The sequence below is a fragment of the Antedon mediterranea genome, chromosome 9 (genome assembly GCF_964355755.1).
Source record: "Antedon mediterranea chromosome 9, ecAntMedi1.1, whole genome shotgun sequence".
In the NCBI taxonomy this organism is placed as follows: domain Eukaryota; kingdom Metazoa; phylum Echinodermata; class Crinoidea; order Comatulida; family Antedonidae; genus Antedon; species Antedon mediterranea.
Genome location: NC_092678.1, coordinates 20,114,623 through 20,136,777, shown reverse-complemented (window position 1 = coordinate 20,136,777; position 22,155 = coordinate 20,114,623). Strand labels below are relative to the sequence as shown.

General features: G+C 33.1%; 1 long non-coding RNA gene across 1 annotated transcript; it reads left to right on the top strand.

Moving 5' to 3' along the window:
• Nucleotides 1-4,241: 4,241 nt before the first annotated feature.
• Nucleotides 4,242-20,293, top strand: LOC140059553 (uncharacterized). Its single transcript, XR_011847218.1, has 3 exons — nt 4,242-4,332; nt 10,941-11,112; nt 19,889-20,293. It is a non-coding gene; the product is annotated as an uncharacterized lncRNA (long non-coding RNA).
• The last annotated feature ends 1,862 nt before the right edge of the window (nt 20,294-22,155 follow it).

Sequence of the window (22,155 nt, the reverse complement as noted above, 5' to 3'; positions counted from 1 at the left end):
ATTACTAACCTAACCAGATTAGATAAATAGCAAGACAAAAAAGGTATTACACATTTCAACAGTCATTGTTTAAAGCTCTGTCCACACTATCAAACTTTATGTGACAAAAACATGTGGTATGGCCATATGGACATGTTGATGTCATATTGTTACCTTATTTGGGCATATCGCTACCATATAAATTGGGCACACTTTTTTGTCACTTTGATAGTGTAGACAGAGCTTAAGATTACCCAGGATGCAATACTCATATCTTGGATGTCCTGCAATCACGTGACTGATATACTGTTCTATTTTTCCACAATTTATGGAATAATGGAACGAAAGACAACATGTGTGTGAGTTCTCTTTATAATTATTCAGCAGATATGCGTGAGAATAAACAACTTTAATACAAAACATAAAGACAAAAAAATACAATTCTCTAAAAGTCGAAAGGAGCGTGTTTATTTTACGTAATAAAAGCCTAAATAGTCATTTATTTTAAAAATATAGTTAACAGTGTGTGTGCATATATCATTTATTTATATATTTATTTATTTACTAATGTCATTATTTTATATATGTAGAGTGTGTTTTAATTTCTTTAAGCCTAATGAAAAAAGAACAAATGGTTAAAGAACTATTATTTATTTCTAATATACGTTATTTTTTATAACGTCTTTGATCATGCTTGCAATATTATATGACATTTGATTACGTTTTTTATGTACGTCTTTCTTCTTTATATAATACGGTATATGGAGTAATTGTCACAATAGAGACAATATTAAAGATTGGTTCCAACTAGATCGCAACGCAAGGACGTAAGCGCAACGCAAGCGAGTTGATCAATTACAAGCGATAGTTTGAATAATTCATCGCTTGTAATTGGTCAACTTGTGGTTGCGTTTATGTTCTAGTGTTGCTTCCTAGTTGGAACCAAACTGTTGACTACTACCATACAGTAGTGAGTTAAGAGCATTAGGCTTCGTTCCCACTAGGAGACAAGACAACAATGTTAAACCACATCAAGTATAGTTTGTCCAATCACAAGCGACGAATCATCCGAATTCTCGCTTATGATTGGTCAAATTAATTTAATTGCGTCGTAATGGCACCAAGTATTGAGTAATGAACTTTAACTAAACTGTGTAATCTGAGACTATGTTTTAATTTGCAGATTATAATGTAAATTATTTTTATGTAAGGTTTGAGTTTGTAATATTATTAAGTACAACATGATTAGCGAGCAACGGTGATGATGATGAAACCTGCTTTGATTAAAAAAAAATGTGGAACAAATGCTAAGTTTATGAGCTTTTTTTTTTATCGTGTAATGATCTGATTAAAATGCGTACTCTGGTAGATTATTTTTCCCCAACGTGTGAAATATGGAAATGGAGAGTGTCTTTGGACACAATTGTACTGTTGGCCTACAACTTTGTTATTCTGAAGAAAAGAGATCATTTTGGACACATTTTGAAAAATGTCTTTAATTGGATAGTTGCTATATTTTTAGACACAACATACCCGTTGTTTTCTTTTGACAAAATGTTCACATTTTGGACGAATATCAGAGTTTCTCTATATTGGTATATACATGTAACAGTTAACTTCATTTTCGACCTCTCCTGTCGTTATTCCGGAAAACAAATAACATTTTGAGCAAATTGGAATTCATATTGGAAAGCTTCTAACATTTTGGACACTGTCGCTATTCTGGATAGCATTTCAACAACTCTGGATTTCTCTAAATTGGACAGTTTCTCTAAATTGGGCAGTTTCTCTAAATTGGACAGTTTCTCTAAATTGGACAGTTTCTAAATTTGGACACGATGTAGTTCTGTCTTTATTCTGTACAAAAAAATTTCACATTTTGAACAAAACTATAGTTTTTAGATTCTCACCACACCCAACGAGATGATGCAGGAACACCAATCATCATTCGTATTCTAATACATCTCAGAGGGCGCTATGACTATGACGTCAGCATTGTTCAAAATGTTAGAAACAAGTGTGTTTTTTCTGGCCTAAACCAGAAACGTCAATGGGTTTGAAACTGCTACTGTAAATTAGTATAGTATAGTACTACCATAAATAGCTTGTACATAATAAAATCAACCAATTTGTCGCGAGAAATAAAACAAAGGCACACAAAGAAAGCGCCCTCTATAGATGTGAACAAACAAACTTTCTCTGGGGAAGAATAATGGTACAGTATTTCGATCATCACCTCGAATCCATTTAATTTTTTTTTTAAATATTCATTACTAACTTAAAATATATATAAAAGTGGAAATACTATTCTAAAACCAACATTAAATTGTGTTTAAACATGTCAACAAGAATTACTCGCTGAATATCAGTCGATTTGAAACCAAATAAGTTATCTTTGTAGATTCACTTCACATGTAAAACCGTTAGCTATCACAAACAATCCTGGAGAGAGCAAAATCTTATCACCAAAGGAGTGTGACTTCACTGTTGTTGCAATAATCTATTACGCAAACAGACAAACAACGACACATTATGCAAATTATTTTCGGAATAAACTCAAGTTTCTATTCACTGAAGGTAACCTGCAGGGAGAAATGGAAGGCGTTGCGTACGAAAGTGACAATCCGTGACGTTGATCATGTGGTTATTCCTTATTTAATGACAAACTCGTATCCCATGGGATCGTTAAGGCGTTAAATCAAACAACAGATCTCCACTTAGTTTACTAGATAATTTAAGTTATTTAGGTCGATTTTCAACTGATTTAATTTAGTAACGTATTATAGCTTGTGTCTCATATATTTGCTAATAATACCCTACAACCACACCCCCATTCTTTCTATTTCAGTCACATTCAACTACCGTATATACACTATTAAAGTTTTGTTCCCATTATAGAGACGCGACGCAAGCGAGTTGCCCAATTAACCAGTGACAGTTCGAATAACCCATCGCTTGTGATTGGTCAAATAATTTACCTTGCGTTATGGCACGTCTTTTTGTTGCGTCTCTAGTCGGAACCAACCAATCTAGGGTCGAAATTAGCTTCGTAGCATTATAACACACAAAAGTAGATTCTTGATATTGATTGGAGGATTGCGGGTCATGAGATAAAATAAATATTATAGTGCACTCTTACGTAAGAGTGTAATATTCTTGTTCAGCTTTTCTTGTAGGCCTACGAAAAAAAGACTGTTCTGACGTATGAAAATGTCAGGGCGTGGCTGCCAGCTGATAACCATTCATTATTTGTATACTACGATTACTATATATATTACAGCATTCCTATACTGCTGGCAGAGACAAAAATGACAAAAGGCCACAAGTAAGTAATTCATGACGTCACAGAGTGGAGTGCCCTGGGAAAACTACCAATCCATAGAGGGAGATAGATAAATTTATTGAACAAACGCTTTTGTATCAGCGGCACACGTTTATAAGACGGTGCGTTAATTTACAAGGCAGTGTAAAAACAAAAATAAAAGTATCAAAAAATAACATTTAAGTCTTAACTAAGAAGCGAATTATACAAGTAAAATGAAATAGTAAAAACAAGGTAATCTTACAGATCGAACAATACTTAACCTATATGATGGAGTTAATGTTATTATCTATTTATTATCAGTATTCTTAATATGTTCAAGTTTAAAGCGAATATATTATCATTATTATTAATAAAAAAAAAATAAAAAAAAAAAAATATATACCGGTATATATATATATATAATTGCTAATTGATTTTATGATACTGTTATTATTAAAATAAATGCACCTGTTAGGCCTATATGATTATTTGTTCTTATATTTAATTTTAATAGTTATTTGTAATTTAATTAAACGTGATACTATTTTTATTATACTATTTAGTCTTATTTTTAGTACTGTATTATTTATTTATTTTATTTAGATTTAGGTTACATTATATAATTTTGAAGGAAGACAAAAAAAAAAATAAAAAATATATATATATAATATATTATTGAATTAGATAAATATTAAAATAAATGTTAGTAGATAATATGGTGGGCGGTAAATATATCATATCACAATATTTTTTTTAGATCAACACAGTTTGTACTCATCTGTTGTGGTAATACTTGAGGGCGTTAAATAATAATTTCGGAAGCAATGCTTCCAATGTCCATAGAAGATGTACTGAGAACAAGTACTAGCACCCTCTAACGTGAGTTAAATGAGTTCATTCGAAAGCAGATCAGGATGATTTTTCTGTAAGTACAACTTCAGAACGATAAGGCAATTTAATGGATTAGAAGTATGCTCATAGAGCGACAACACTCTATTACTGAACGGCTGTGAATAACGCTATGTATATGAGGATTCACAACTAAAAACGTAAGTTATACATTATTTTATATTAAACAGTGCAATAGTGGATCGGTGGGCCATGTGATGAGCTACTGAAGCTACGACGATGAGATGCGCGTACCAATATTGATGACAATTGTAGGAATGTTGAACCTACTTTTGACTCCCGAAAATTCGTATACACCTTAAGTCATTTTTAATTTATATCATTTTTATAATAATATTAGGCCTTTAATACTTTTTTTAGTTAATACGCACTGCACGTTCCCCGCGCAAGCTAGGATTTCCTCTTCGTTTATCATACAGACGTTTTGTTTATGGAAATATAATAACGCGACGATATTTCAACAATTGATGTGGATGTCATAACATTTATTTTATGCATGACGAAGGTTTGAGGTTAACAGCAACGATTGCTTGGTTAAATTGATGTAATAGAATAAATATGAATTCAGTATGAAGAGACGTCATGAAAAAAAGGAAACGCGCGCGTTGAAAACCTGATATCAATAATAGTTACCTTTGTACACCACGTCGATATTGACCGCGTGCTTTCAGTTGAGGATACGCGCACTTTTAGATGATGATACTCGCGCTTCCAGATGATGATACGCAAGCTTTCAGGTGATAATACGCGCGCATTCAGATGATGATACGCGCGCGCCAACATTACGCTCTTGTTGACGAGTCGGACTATAATAATTATGGTTTTACATGCCACTGTTTCTGTATTCTGTATAAATAACGTTGTGTATTAAATTTAGCTTTGAATTATCTTGACTTTTGTGATATAAATTAAGAAAATTGAGAGTGATGAAGGTGATGATGGAATGATATTGATAATAAACGGAAATTGTTATCAACAAATGCACGCTCACTATACATACCTTGCAAATTACAGTACTCATGCTAAAGTATATGATTTTCATCGTTTATAGAATTACAAAACAGTATATTTAAATATTTAGTAGATACTTTAGTAAGTAACAGACAGACTATACGGGCATGTTAAGTAAATTCCAAACGATAGATTTTTTTTTCAATTGCATTTGGCGAGATTCGTCCTAACGACTTTATAATGCGTGATTTAAAAACACGAGTGTAATTCTGTATGTGGTGATGTATGACTGTGAATAAAATGCTGACTACAAATCGTAGTTTAATACATTACATAAGCATAACGATTTGTAGCCGTATGGAATAAGCCAACATAGTATTACACGTCTGAAATGAGATGAAATGCATTGATTTTCATGCATTTAATACATTTCGTAAACCATATTTATTATGAAAATTATATTATAAAAGGCTGCAATCGGAAGTTATCACGATTAATTGATATAAATATTATTTTTTGAAAAACATGATGATGTGAATATGTTAACAACATAGATAAATATGATGAAAATGATAATAGGTTGTGTTGATATTAACGATAATGATAACCATAATTGATAAATGATTAAATAATTATGGAAATAATAATTGTAAGGATGGATGGGTATAGAGAGTAATTCATATGAATGATGATACAAAATATTGATAAATAAGTGTTAATATGCTAAAAGATTGTGTTTTGGTGTGTAAAATTCACTGGTAATTACAGATAGAGAGATAATGGCAGTGTCCAGTGCTGGTAGACCATGCCTAAAGCGTGGTTCCCACTAGCGACGCAACGCAAGGACGTAACGCTACGCAAGTGAATTGACCAATCACAAGCGATGGCTTATTCGCTTGTGATTGCTAACTGTCTATAACTTCGCCTGTCATTGGTTAAAACGCTTGCGTTGCGTTTACGTCCTTGCGTTACGTTCTAGTGGGAACCAAGCTTTAGTACAGATACGGTATTAAGTCATGGAGAATGTTGTAATTACTAATATATTTTAGTAGCAAACGAATATATAAAATGTATGGCAATGCACACTATTTTAATGCATATACAGTAACGTACGCTACTGTAACATATTTAACATTACAAATGTTTTAACATGAACGTCACGTGGGCGCGTTGTAAGGAATCACGTGGCTATTAAGCGTTTCTTTGTCAAAATGAATTAAAGTAAAAATAATCGAACAAATTCTTAATTCTACGTGAAGGAATTTACGTTAATTCTTAATCTGAATCAGGTGTTTTTTTCAGTTTGCGCCTTCCATACCTATCATCAACAACTAATATCAAATAATGTATTAACTAATATTTATTAACCTGTCGTAGACGAGTGTATTATGAGGTATAAAAAGAATTAATATGCGTATTTCTATATTCTTGTCAATCTGCATAATAATGTCCGAACTGATTAAAATAAACAAAAAATGACTTCTATAACAAAGAACATACATAGATATTTATGACAAATTAATATAGACGACAATTTCAATTACTGTTTGAAAAATGACTGATACTTAAGCTAGATGACTGTCGTGGCAAACGTTGTTGATATAGCAGCGATTCGAGTGTTTCGAGTACTCATGAAAAAAAATTCATTCATGCATTCATTCATACATTAATGTTGGTTTAAATATTGATTTATTCAGGTTAAACACAACATGAATGACTGACAAATATTGGCGTTTATTCAAGAAGATAACATCATAGAAAACATAAAATACAATCTCGAGAAAATAATTCAGTACAATCATTTAGAATTAAATTTTGCAGAATTTAGAAAGAGGCCACTCGGTGTGGTAAATGATAATTCATACATGAGTGTAAGTAGTAAATCGAAACCCTCAAGACTGAAACAGATCATTCCTGGCATGCGAGATATATTCGGGCCATCAATATGAATACACTAATCCTAAGTAATCTTAATCCGAAGTATTAATATTACTCCTAACACTAATCATAACCCTAATCATAACACTAATTCTAAGCTAAATCCTAATATTAATAATAATACAAATCATAATCACTAATCCTAATCCAAACACTAATCGTAGGACTAGTAACAGTAAACACTAATCCTAATTTTAATCATAACACTAATCCTAACATTAATCATAACACTAATCCTAAAACTAATCCTAATCCTAACATTAATCCTAACACTAATCGTAACACTAATCCCAATCATAACACTAATCGTAACACTAATCCGAATCCTAACACTAATCGTAACACTAATCCTAACCCTAATCATAATCCCAACACTAATCCTAATCCCAACACTAACTGAATACAGACAGTATGCGTATGAGTATGCTGCTGTCTTCATTTTGACGGGCTATTGTATTGATTAACCAGGGAGTTGTCTAATAACAACTCCCTGGATTAACTAAAATGCTTCTTTGTGGAAGTAATCGCAAATTACGGAATGTGTAATAAATGTCCATCTTCAAAAATTAATGGGTACGTTCGTTTTCGAAATTACGTCATGGAATGTCTAATTAGGCCTAACTGTAATTAAAACTCGAAATGGATGTAATCGGAAATTGGAAAGTACAAGAAAGAAAAAAATAACCCGGAATTAAGCGAAAGAGATAAGAAAAGACAACGATCATAGATGAGTTATGCTCTATGACCTCCTAATTCAAATTTCCAATTTGGTAGTAGGTCTTCTTTTATCCCGTTTATCAGAAGGTAATAACCCTTGACAGCCATTACAACTCAGACATCTCAATAAACATTACTACATTATAATGTTAATGTCAAAATGTTAATGGAAGTAAATATTCGCCTAAACAAACTTTGTGCTCAAAAGGCTTAAAAAAATATCACGATCAAGTTAAATGAAACAACACGTGCATAAATAATAATAACTATAGGCCGGTCACAATTTTTGACACCATTTTCTCTTACTTTGCGGCTTTCTATTTCAAATAATTTATGGGGCGCGGTCACCGGCAAAGGAAAGATGGGTTGATTCGATTCAAGACTACGAATTAGTTGAGATTAAAATGTTTGAAATGATACTCGAAGTCTATATCACTCATCTCGAAAAAAAAAGATACACAAACATAGCCTACTCCCATTTACTTTATTTCCCATTAAAAAAAAAACATCAAGAAAACATTTCTAGCTTTTGTAAAACCTAACACTAGGCCAGTGTTTTGTTAATATATAATTTTATCATATCATTGCGATTGTTAAATAGCCAGCGTCTTAATAATAATTATAATACCAGCAACTACGATATGTTACTTAAAGAAATGAATGCTTTGACTATAAATATGGACGAACTCATAACGCATCATACTTAAAATGAATACCTAAATAACCAATCACCTAATACGAAGCAGTAATAGTATCATAAATCAGGTCGATTATGAAGGTTTACTTGGAGGCCTTGCCAGGGCTTAGTTTTAATTTTAGTGGCTGTTATCTTCAGTGACACTTACGAACAAGACAAATATAATTATCTATTTTATCAGCATTTGAATGCGCGTACAAAGTTGTAAATATTTATCAGTGTTTGAACGCGCGCGTATAAAGAAGTACACATTCATCATCAGTGTTTGAACGCGCGCGTAAAAAAGGCAAAAACATTCTTCTACCGCCATTTGGTGGCGCGCGCGTATTTATACACATTATATTCATCGACATTTGAACGCGCGCGTACTCTCTTTTCTTTGTGGCAGTACTAATATTACTTGTTTATTTAGATTCTATTTATTAAATACTATTTGAGCGACTCAATTACTAAATGTAAACCCGGACTCAAATTTACTTAAAAACTTGTTATAAGCGTGCGTGTTGGGTTATAATATAATCTCGCGTGCCGTACAAATTATTACGGAATTGGAAAACTATGCTACACTTCGATATCAGATATATGACCTTTGAACCTGGACAGTGTTCATTCCCTTCAGATGTATTATATGTGTATATAAAATATTATTTAACACTTTGTCTACGTTTTGTACGTAATTACATCATAATTACAAGAATAATGAACCGAGCACTTTGTATCATTTTTCTCATTTAATCCGTTCGTTTAATATACGAAGTGTGAATGTACGATTTAATCGCTATCAATCAAAATTCATAAATTTAAATTAAAACTTAGAGAAAAGAGCATGTCATTTTTTAACATGGAAATATACTTTTCAAAACATTTGCCAAATAGGATAGTATAATTACTTTGTTTTCTGTGCATTGGCCCGGATGCATTATTTTTTTTCCTATCTAATTAAGGCAGAAATCATGAATAATTCATTAAAATTGGGGTAGGTTAGGTTCGGTCTATAACAGAGGCGTCACATAATAGGCAATACATAATTATAATGTATTAACCAATTTGTATAGGATAGTGATAATCGGATTTACATTTAGGTTGGGTTATGCCATTAAATTTTATTAATAGCCTATTCATATCGTCAACAATACTTTAAACATGATTATTATTAAGGTTTTACTGTTTAATTTATTTTATTCAATTAAAGGAAACCGCAGAATGCATGATGTGTTTAACGCAGTCCACGAAACAAATCTATTAAACTAAGCTTTATCAGCTTTATAATGTTCTTATTTCTGAATATTCTGAATAAAAAATCCAATTCACCTGCGTTGAACCTCAGCAAAACGTTGGATATTCAATAAGGTTGTCTGAGTAGTGTAATGTGAGTTACAATAATATGATACATTGCATGTTTTCGACGCAATAAATGCAACGTTGAATTTATATCGCTGGCTGTGTACAAATGGATCGGATTCCTGTTCATTTATTTTTCATTTTTATTTTTATAAGGTCGAAGATTGATTTCTCGATAATGTTACGAATATCTCATCTGGGCGACAGCGCGATCGCGTAAACAAAACGTCACGAGCGCGGTCAAACTCAGGCAACAATAAAGGCACGCGCGCGTCAACCACTTTTTGACACTGGCGATTTTGCATCCTAATTTAAATATGCAACGTAACCATTATAAGGAATTAAACAATGTATTTATAATTTAATTATGAAACTAATTATATAATTAAACACCTCATCAACGAGGCAGTTTGTTTCTTAATGCAAGGTAGTGAGCATTGAGGAATTCCTTCATGTTATTATTATGCAATTGAGGACTTGAATATAAACAATATGGAACAACAATATGGAACCGGAAAATAGCCCCTACCAATGAGTAGTAATAAGGTTTATCGCAAATATCGTGTGCGACGCATGGTGGGAAGGGTTTGGGAGAAAACGTCACGACGCGTACGTATAAACCTTATAGTAATTATTATTCCGTGATTCTATCCTGTTTTTTTATTAACATTTATCTTCTATGATATCAACACTGTACGGTTCGAGTGACAAAAGTAAAAATGGTATAATCAGTACTGTAAAGGCCAATTGACACAGACGAGGGGTAATGGTAATACAAAATACAGAATATATGTCAGGCCTATAACCATTTATAAGCGAACGGTCTATTTAGGATAGATACAGATTCTACGTCAGACAAGCTCCGCGGTTTTCCGCTAACGGTTACCATTCGTCGTCCGTGTAAATTGTCCTAAAGTTGGTCAATTTTTGGAGTCCGTATTCAGTTTTATTAACGCCGCACTAAACTACCCAGGTTTGAGTTTAACGTTCTGCGCATGATCATAGATTTCTGGGAATCATCAAAAACTCCTTGTCGACGCACTTTCGGTGACGCAACTCACGTTGCACACTGCAGATATATCAATTAGTTTTGTTGTCTTCCAGTGTTACATTGTATACAAACCACTTACAAGACGAGTATCACTTTTGAGGCACTAGTGGTATGCAACGGACATTTCAAATGTTCTAACAAATTGATTATCAACAAGAGATCTGTAAATCTTACTGATGAGGAAAATACGTTTTACCACTGATTTCATATGCTCACTAAAACAAGGTAAATATATATGTTATTATTTGAACAGAACTTTAAACGAATCTTTGCCCAGATAAGGACGCTTTTTCACGAAACTAATTTCCACTAAACTAATGAGGACCAGGATGTAAAACAGGTTTTTCTTTACCCCATTGTGTTACCCCGGATAAAGATATTAGAATTAAATAAATAAATAAAAGGTGGTTAATATGCTTGCCTTCCAATCCCAAGGTCCGTGGTTCAATCTTGACCTAGTGCCAGCAGAGTCGTTACTCACGACTCTTTCAATTCCATTCCCTAAGCCTCAAATGAGACTTAGATTATAAGCATGATATACTATATACTAGTTTATCTCATCCTGTAACTGGCGAGTTTGTGCTCGCAGTTGAGTATGAAATGAATAAAGGTAAACTTCTTTTTATTTCAATTACTCTCAGTACCAATTAGGATATATTTACGACCAACAATATCATTACTAACTTTGCCTTGAGGATAACGATAATATACGCTCTCGTTGTCTAAACTACTAATATTATGTTGCAAGGAAATAAAGTAATTTGATTTTTGGTTATCTGTATAATAATAATATAAACCAGTTATTCAATTTAAACAAAATGAGTTATTCTTAGGTTTAATCTAAAATATACTCGTTAGCTACCGTAGACTTGTCCATAGTCTGTAGTTATTTCAAGGGTTTTCAATGTTTGTCTAGTACACGTATGAAACGCCATGTGTGCCAAAATATTTATCTTTTAACTAATATTAATGTACCACATTTACATTAAGTCAAATCTTCGTCTGGAACCCAGACTACTCTTTAGCAATCAACTAGCTACCGTTCATTAATCGCCATTATCTATTAAACGCGTGTAATCTTCGTGCGATACGCGAGGTTAAACGTAAATGTTATACGAAGTACGGGGAAACGGCATTAATGGAATGAACACTCGAACTGTTTCCATGAATTATATTATGCGAGTTGCTCGCTTGTCTTAAATGTTAATGCAACCTTATTTTTAATATCTTTTTTAAAATATCGTATCCTCAAATCAGATGAAAATTTTCAATGTTAATGCAACGTCCTATGCTACAGAATAATCTAACGGGTTTGATCAACCAACGTGCAAAAAACAGCATAATGGTATAATCCTTGATTAGACCAGTACCGCCAAACTAAATTATATTGTTTTGGTTTAAGGCACGTTATATACATACACTATGTGTTGTTCAGTTAAAATAAACTCATATGGTCAAATAGCACAATTGTCAAAACATGTAAAATTAGACTAGAGAAGTTTGTTGAAATAACGATTTGGCTATCGACACGTTTGTAAGTAAACAAATTAACATTGTAAGATCGGTAAGTCTAGCATTACTAGGTTTGTAAAGGTCGACCGCCTCTTATATCACGCTCGAATCACTTCAAAAAGACATAGTCTTATTAATTAAACAAAATTAAACACAGACGAATTGGTTATGATCGATAGGATATACAGTAGCAATATAAATAACAATGCTGAACCAATCTTGTGGAATAATGTGGCCTAAATTATGTAATTATGAATCACACACAAAGTTGAAATAAAACTGTAGACAATATTACAGACATGCATTGGCTTGCCATACTTTGAAATGTTTGCGATCCATGAGGTAGAGACATAGTTAGTATAACCCTACACAGACTATAGCTAGACTCACGAGTCATACGAATCTATTGAATGTCTAGTTCCAGAATATTATTTAAATCTAAAGCCTTTATAGCACAATATTTGTAACGCAGTGCAATAAAGTACAATGGAAATGACATTATCATTATTACCTTTTAAAAATTATATAATTATTATAATTCTATACAAAAAGTATTACCATTTAAAAAAAATCAAAGTCCATTATAGCACAACATTCTTTTAGCAGTGCAATATAGTATAGTAATGATAATATGTTTTGTGAAATGAAATGAAAAAATGAATAAAAAGCATTTAAGCACAATAATGTTTATAGCAGTGCAATATAGTATAATAGTATCATATATCAATTTTAAAACATAGATTAAAATATATGCGCCCTTGAATAATCACTGAATATATGATATAATGTAACATACATTGACTATACAAGTCAACTGAATCTAGATCGTTCAAAATTACAAATCATTTTCCAGAGAAACTAAAATCACAATTTCAGCTTCGTTGCATGCGTACTTGATTCGAAATGGCAGCAAAATATTCTTTGATTATTATGTAGAGTCATGACATTGTATTGGGAATCGAAATATTACGCTGGTTAAATAAAGCAACATACATATATTAATGTATGTTAAATATGTATACATTAATCGAATATCCACTCATGCTTGTGTATATAGCATATAATATGAATGGGTTTGTAATGATAATGTGTGCATAGTCTTGCCATGATAACGTTGTGTATTATATATTTTTTTATTATTGCTTAATTATTATTAGGAAGCCTTTTCGAACTAATTATTATAACTATATCTACACCACCTGCCAGACTAACGTGATTACATCATATTCGTCTGTATAAATCTAAAACATGACGTCACTAAATATAATATAACATAATAAACTATTTATATATAGGCCTAAAAGGGGTAGAAATACTATAAACTCTTTTATGTAGGCCTAGGTCAACTTACTAAGTTAATCAAATATTATACAAATAATGAATGTTTATGAGTGCAATGGTACAAATAATGGCACGAGGTGAATGATGAAAGGTTATATCAACGAGGCAAAGCCGAGTTGATATAACCTTTCATCATTCACCAAGTGCCATTATTTGTACCATCACACGAATACAAAACATTCATTATTTGTTTTATATAACATCTAGACGTTTTTTTTTCGTACACAAAAATGTTTCAAAAAGTACTATTTAACGATCGTTGAATAGTGCGTACTATTGCACGCCATGTGACCCACATTCGTCCAATCAAATGACAGGAATTTATATAGGTGTTATATAAAAGGCTATCAACAATCTATCTAACAATAATAACCCAGGCTTGTATAAAAGATTATAATATCTATCTACCACTTACAGGCCTATCATTATCCGAAAAAGAGCGTCATCCATTAGATTAAGAATCTAGGCTGGTCAATTCGCCCACATTTCAACGTTAAATTCCCTCACTCATAGAGAGATGGGTATAAAGATTTTATTTTAAACATTATGCATTCTTTAGATCTTAAACAATCTTTTGACATAATCCACTTGAGAATAATGATCTAATACCATGATTTATACGGTTCTTAGAGATGCTGAGTGTTGAGGAAATTATGTTAAACTTTGCATAATTGATTTTGCTGAAGCCTTTCATCTTGACCATCACTATTCTTATTAAAAAGATAATTGGCATTCGGGAAACTTAATTCTCACCATTCTGAAACTTCCTAACTAATAACACTAAGTAGAATTATTTAGTTTCTCGGATAAAGACTATAAACCGTAGGTCCAGTGTACACGTAGCTCATGTGCACTTTAAAGAACCTAGTACATCTTTCGAGACGAGTAGGGGGTTACCCCGGTGTACTAGTCCACACAAACACAGCCACTGTCACACACAGCCACTGTGCAAATTGGGACTGGACCGTTTTAGAGGTGTTTACCACCTGTTCGTCCCGATCCTTCACTAACAGTGTTAGTGAGAAGTTGAATAAATAAATAATAAATAAAAATAAAATAAAATAACACATGTTCACTGTAACACGTCATGTGTTTAAAGTAATACATCATAGTTTAACACAAACATGTTTGCATAAACACGTCAGTTACACTAACACGTCACCAGTTTACACTAATACGTCATATAATTGTCTTTATGTTTAAACATACACGTCATGTATTTACATTAACACGTCATCTGTTTACACTAACACGTAATATAATTACACTAACACGTTATACACGTAATGTGTTTACACTAACACGTAATATTTTTACACTAACACGTCATTGACAACAGTCGTATGTTTACACAATCTCGTCATACGTATACACTAACACGGCATATATTTAAATTAACACGTAATATGTTTACACTAACACGTTATGTTTACACTAACACGTAATATGTTTACACCAACACGTAATATGTTTACACTAATACGTTATATATGTATATAAACACGTCATATGTTACACCAAAACGCCGTAAGTTTACATTAACACGTAATACGTTTACACTAACACCTCATATATGTTTACAGAGACACGTCATAAATGATGTGTACACAGACACGTTTATGATGCACTAACGCGTCATGTTTACACTAACACGTCACAAATTTATGTCCTCAACTTTAATTAATTTTAACTAACAATTATTTTCTAAAGAATGGAGAACATGACACATGTTTGTAACGGTCAGTGCTTTCTCGGCAAATAGGATGGCTAGGTTATAATAATATAATTACTTATTAATGAAGCGGAGTTATGTTTTAATAATTTATAATAATGACTTCAAGATGCACTGGTACGGTAGGCAATATCCGTTACTCGTTCGCACATGCGCAGTTAAAATGTCCCACTGTGAATGATGGTACTTTGTATTATAATGCTGAAAATGTTGTGCAGGGAGAATTACGTCATACGTACATGCGCAGTTGATAAATAAGTGTAGTAATGTTCCCATTTCCCATGCAATGTGACGCTTAATATGTAAAAGCACACATATGATTAGATCTGTCACAAATTAAGTTGATCCCAGATGGAATAATGACAACTATGTAATTACAGCGTCTCATTAGACAATTATTCACAAAAACACATGTATATTTAATTATATGGAAGGCTAAAACGTTGGTCATGACTTATATATATATATATATATATATATATATATATAGTTGTTGTACGTTTGGTATGATGATGTTAGATGGATGTAGGCGCCGTGTATTCACGACAGCTCGAGCCCACCTCTTTTATTTGACGCATTAAATACGTGATGCAGAGTGCCATCATAAAGATATACAACGTTGACATGTGCTTACAAATGTCGGATTTTCTGAGGGAGTTTCCGATTTGTGACCCCTAATATGTTGTAAATTATGTATTGCGTCATTTGTTCAATTGTTTGTGACCACCTAGGTTATTGTAAATTATGTATTACGTTATTTGTTCAATTTCTCGTCCAGCACTGAAAACTCTTGTAACGACCACAAAAACAGTTCAAATGCGTAACTGTGGATATCCAAGGTCGCAACCTAGACCTAAATTCGATCAAATTGGATCCGACGACTTGACAATAATTTCCAGCCCAATGTAGTAGTATGAATCATATGTCTAAAGCTCTGTCTACACTATCAAATTAGTGTGACAAAAAAATGTGATGCGCCTAAATATGGTAGTGATATGACATCATCATGTCCATATATTGGCACATCACACTAGTTTGTCACATAAAATTTGATAGTCTAGAAAGAGCTTAGGCCATTAAGGTCGTCGCAAAATCTAAATTACTCTATCACCAATGTTTGAACGCGCGCGTCACTTGCATTGTGTCTCATCATGACGAAAACGCGCGCTTCACTTTCATTGTGTCTCCTCATGACAAAAACGCGCGCGTCGTCAGTCATGTCTGAACGTCTGCTGAACTTGTAAACGCTTTGTGGGAACTATATTTAATTAATTAAAGTTCTAAGAGATGACACTCAAGCATTAAAGAGCCGAAAGGCCTGCAATTAAAATAATTGTATAACCACTTTAGAGGCTCCGAGTTTGATTCCTTCATACCTAAAAGACTACGATCAGCCGGTCAATGAAGTGTGATTTCCCTTGTCTATCATTTACCGTAAGATGCCGTATCCTCGCATTGGTAATTTGTATAATGAGAAATCCTAACAGACAATATTGTATTAGGTCATGCATACATGCACTACGGTACTTATATCGGTAAGGTATTACTATAATTATTATCATGATTAAAATGCAGTACTATTGAGAGGCTTAGATTAGGTGGCAAAGACGCATGCTTGCATTCCTTCATAGTATAACTGGTGTGTGCCTGACATACACATGTTACACGCATATCACACAACAAGGACAAGGACGAAGTGCTATGTAGTGCGTACGCCTATAATGTTACTCGCAATACTCGCGAGTACCTCAGTTTTGAAATGTACGCATAAAAAATGTTAAGCTAATGTTCTTAAGGAAAATATATCCTAATAGATCAGATGTTAAAGGGGAACCTATATAACAATTCACCTTAGTGTTTTTCTATAGGCATTTTTTTTTTTCTTCTCTGCATTTTGTTGTGCTGAGTAAGTGAAACCTATATGTTACTGGTCCCGAGACCGGGCGTGGTCGAAGAGTAACTTCGCAATTGAATATTTTACCAGTTTTCTTCTCAATTCTCAATCTCTCAATCAACAAGTTAGTGCCATTGTCTGTGTTTCTAAAAAAAACTACGCCTATTACATTTACTAAAAAATTATCTTAGGTTAAATGAGGGACAGTTAAACATACATTATACTAATATCTGAAATAGAAACACAGCGTAAAAAAACTATTGACCGGGTGACACTAAGTAATGTTGTTGATATATTATTTAATCGACAAATCATAAATGCCTAATAGAGGTTACTTAATGTGTGTCAGCCGTACGATATAATACCCGTATCTGTAACATTAACAGAATGAATAACTCTTGAACAATAAATTTACAACGTGTCTAAAAGGCAAAATATCCATAAGGTAATATACAATAGGTCGAAGAAGTATTTTCATCAGAAATAATAATGAAGAGCATAATCCACAGTTTATCATTTTCTTTATGAGACATACATTATAGGAGGCGCTGTATTTCCGGTTGTACCAGAGCCATATTATATATAAATGATAAGGGCTTTTAAATGTCTACCTTATTTTGCAAACATGTTTAGAAATGGCATTTATACACCTTTTTACTCACATGGTAAACTCGGTATTCAACGCAATGATACACAAAAAAGTGTAATTTCTTTCTAAAATATTAAGAAAATAAACCATGCATATACAATTTTAAGATAAAGATATTACAGTGGTATTAAAGATAATGAATTTTCAATTTTCTAATGTATTAAAACATAAACTATAGGGGCGCTATATTTCCGGTTGTAAATAATGATTAATTGGGTTTTAACACAGTCGATATTATCTCACACAAACATTTTTAGAAATGTCATTTTAACAAAGATACAGTTGTATTAAATGATATCAATGTACCATTTCTGTCTAAAAAGTATTAAGATATAAACTATTGGAGGCGCTACATTTTCGGTAGTGAATATGATTAATGGAGTTTTAACAGTCTAAATTATCTTACAACATTTTTTTTTAAATACCATACATATACTTTTTTTTACCCTGGTAAACATACTATTAAACGCAATGATTTCTTTCTAACGTATTTTAATAATCTTTATCTCCAACCGGAAATATAGCGCCTCCTATAGTTTATTACTTAAAAGACCAAAACTATAGGAGGCGCTATATTTCCGGTTGGAGATAATGATTATAGGTTTTAAAAGATTACATTTTATTACAAACATTTGTAAAAATGTCATGCATATGCAATTTTGAGATAAAGATATTACAGTGGTATTAAAGATAATGAATTTTCAATTTTTTAATGTATTAAAACATAAACTATAGGGGCGCTATATTTCCGGTTGTAAATAATGATGAATGGAGTTTTTAAACAGTCTACCTTATCTTGCAAACATTTGAAAAATGTCGTGTATATATTTTATTTACCCCTGGTAAACTTGGTGTTAAACATTTTGATATAATACGCGATTTTGTTTATAACGTGTTAAGGCATAAACTATAGGGGCGCTATGTTTCCGTTTGGGGTTTCAACAGTTTATACTATCTTACATTTAAAAATAGGCATAACCCTTTATAATTGTGTCTATTACTTATTTAGCCACTACACTCTTCCTATGTTTCGAAGTGGAAATAAATGTATTATTGATTGAATAATTTTAATATATTCATAATTTTTTGAATATGAATTACATGAAAAATAAATAACAGAAAATCTATAGTGTTCGACCATGAACCTTCTTTAAAACAAATCAAATATAATAATTTGTCCCAGCCGAAACATTATGGTTTTGTTTATTTATATACCGGTGTGTGTAATTAATTTTTCTTAATAATTATTTGTTTTCATCGTTTACAGACTAAAAAAACAATAAATTCAAATGAATCATACACAATGTATCAGGTTCACTGACACAGACACGTACCTAAAAATGAAGTGTAATTTCACAACAAAAGCGTATTATCAAAACTGATTGAAACTCAGTTTATGTTTATATAGTTAGCATGAAGCGGTCATAGTTACATGAATTAACTGATGTCTCTACTTAAAGTCTAAACCAAAGCTATGCCCCAGGCCATCAGCATTCATTCCACTTCCCTATTTACCAAGACCTGACCGGTAATTTAGTTCTCTCTGTTTTGATATGCCTAAATTCTGCTACTTGCTTCCGAAAACTGTGGGTCTATACAAATTTGGCAATGTTACTGATATTAATGTTTAGAAATGTCATGCATACACTTTTTTAATCCTGTAAACATGGTATTAAATGCAATGATACTCACAAGAAAAGTATCATTTCTTACGCGTATTAAGAAATCAACTATAGGAGGCGCTAATATTTCCGGTTGTAAATAAATATGCAAATGCGCAGTTGTAGTCTTTGGTGCCAAGTCGCACAATCGACTAGAATTGTGTTCAGTTTATAAGTTCTGGTTATAATTTGACATTTCTCTACTTTTACAGGATCATGATTTTGGAAACGAGCAACATATGTCCTTTGGATTACCACATGTACTATCAAACAGTGCACGCGGGTGTTTCGTAATGTTCTACGTCAACATCAAACTACTAGCGTTGACTCGAACACTTCCATTGCTAGCAATGGTCAAATTAAACCAAGTTGTGGAATTTTTATCCTGTGTGTGTTCTATCATATTAGAGATTAATGTTGTATAAATACGTTAGAATTTTACAAGATACATATACCACAATGGCAATGGACCTTAGTGAGTATTCGATTGAAGAGGAAGCGGAGCGAGTTGATAGTTGGATTCGTAACGCGTCATCGCTTCAAGATCAATGGAGATTACGTGACTTCCTCAAAGCCCTTGCCATCTTGCCTGAATCATCACGTGATCTTTATTGGCGCTACGTGCAAACGATAACAGAAACATGCCTGGAAATATGCCTCGCTCACCTACAAATTTTACACAGCGTAAAAGAGGAATTTTTATTTCACAATGTACTCGAATTAGTTTGGATGGCGTGTGCGTACGGCAGTGGGAGAAAAAGAATTGCCGCCAAAAGCAGAGGGATATTTCCAATATTCATTCATAGTCTGACGCAAAATATGAAACCAGAAAAACGCCATACAATGATGGCTATGGAAAGCTGCGCACAAGCGGACAGTGTGTCCAGAGCTATATATGCCATTGTTCACAACATGTTGCTGTGCAACGGGGAAGTTGGTTTCACGTCAAAAATTGACTTTAGCACGAGTGGCCTTCTGCAGTTAATTGTCTGCTGTCTTCCTAAAGTTAAAAACTCAGAGCACGGAGAGTCGTGTTTGCGAATCTTGAATATCATAACGTCTCCAGGAGCCGTTGGAAAGGAATACGTTGATACTGGATTGGTCTTCAAGTCAATATCACAATACTGCAATGATCTAAAGACTCATGAAGAAGGCAGACGTCTGAAGATTTTTGAACTCGCTGGGCGAGTTGGTGAAAACTTACGACGTGCGAATGGCATCATTAGTCATTACCCTGTAGGGCTGTGCAGTGAGAACTGGAACCGCCCGATATTGAACAATAACAATGCTGACATACCAGTCAAGTGGTGTTCACTCCCGACATGTAAGAAGTCAGACGAAAACTGCGTAGTGACACTTAAGCTTTGTGGGAACTGCAAGCTGTCGCGATACTGCAGCATACAGTGCCAACGACAGCATTGGGAAAGTGGACACCGTGAGAAATGTTGTGCAGTGTTTTACGTCGCTGGAGAATTCGATGATTGTTCGTGACCAAAGTTAATATATAGTTAGTTATGCTACGGAGCCATGCTATAAAATTTTGCATGATTCATAGAGCTCAACGACCCTTTATTCATGGGCAAGAGTCCTAAGACGTCTTTTGGAATATGCCACAGAGGAAGATTCTGTTGAATTGTAAGGAACACTTGAACGATGGCAAACGATTGCGATTGCGATTACTGTTGTGATCAAAATGTCAGCATTATTATACATGGATCTACAAAGCTTCCACTGCAACATGTGGAATTAAGCCTCGTATATCTTTAAATATTGTCCTTAAGTTATAGTAAAAAATCGTTTATATTACTAAATAACTACGCTCCACACGAATACGTACCAAACACCATTTTCCATTTTAAACCAGTATGTCCATGTCAGACTTCTTAACTTCAATAACGTTATCTTAATGTTTTGCGCGCAATATTACAAACATAAGATATTTTATAACTAAATAAGCCTTAGCATTAATGCACTAAATCTCTATAATGGCAATTTCTGCAAATTTACCATTTCTATGCGCTGCTTCTTCAAAATTTAAATTATGCTGTTTATAGTTAGGCCTAAATTGTTAATCTTTTTTCATTATACCCACTTATTCAGCCAATAGCGTGAACAGACTACCAAAACCACATGTTCTTATCGTCGTATGCAGAGAACCCCTGTTAAGAGGACACAATTGAGACACAACCAAGTGTCTGTTGAAAAGCCAGATTGGATGTGTGTTAAAATATAATATGTTTTCATTGGTTCATATCCTGGGAAAGTGTCCCCTTATTCGGGGTGTCCCAAAGGAGGAGTTATACTGTAGAAGAAGACAATGGGATGTTGAGTATAGATCATTCAAGATATTCACACGATATTAATCACCAAATGTTTTTTTGTTGCTATGCCAACCAAACATTTACATTTAGCGAACATTTTACTGACAGCATTACGTGACTGTTCGCTCTTGATTATACGTAATTTGTAAGCATTCAAT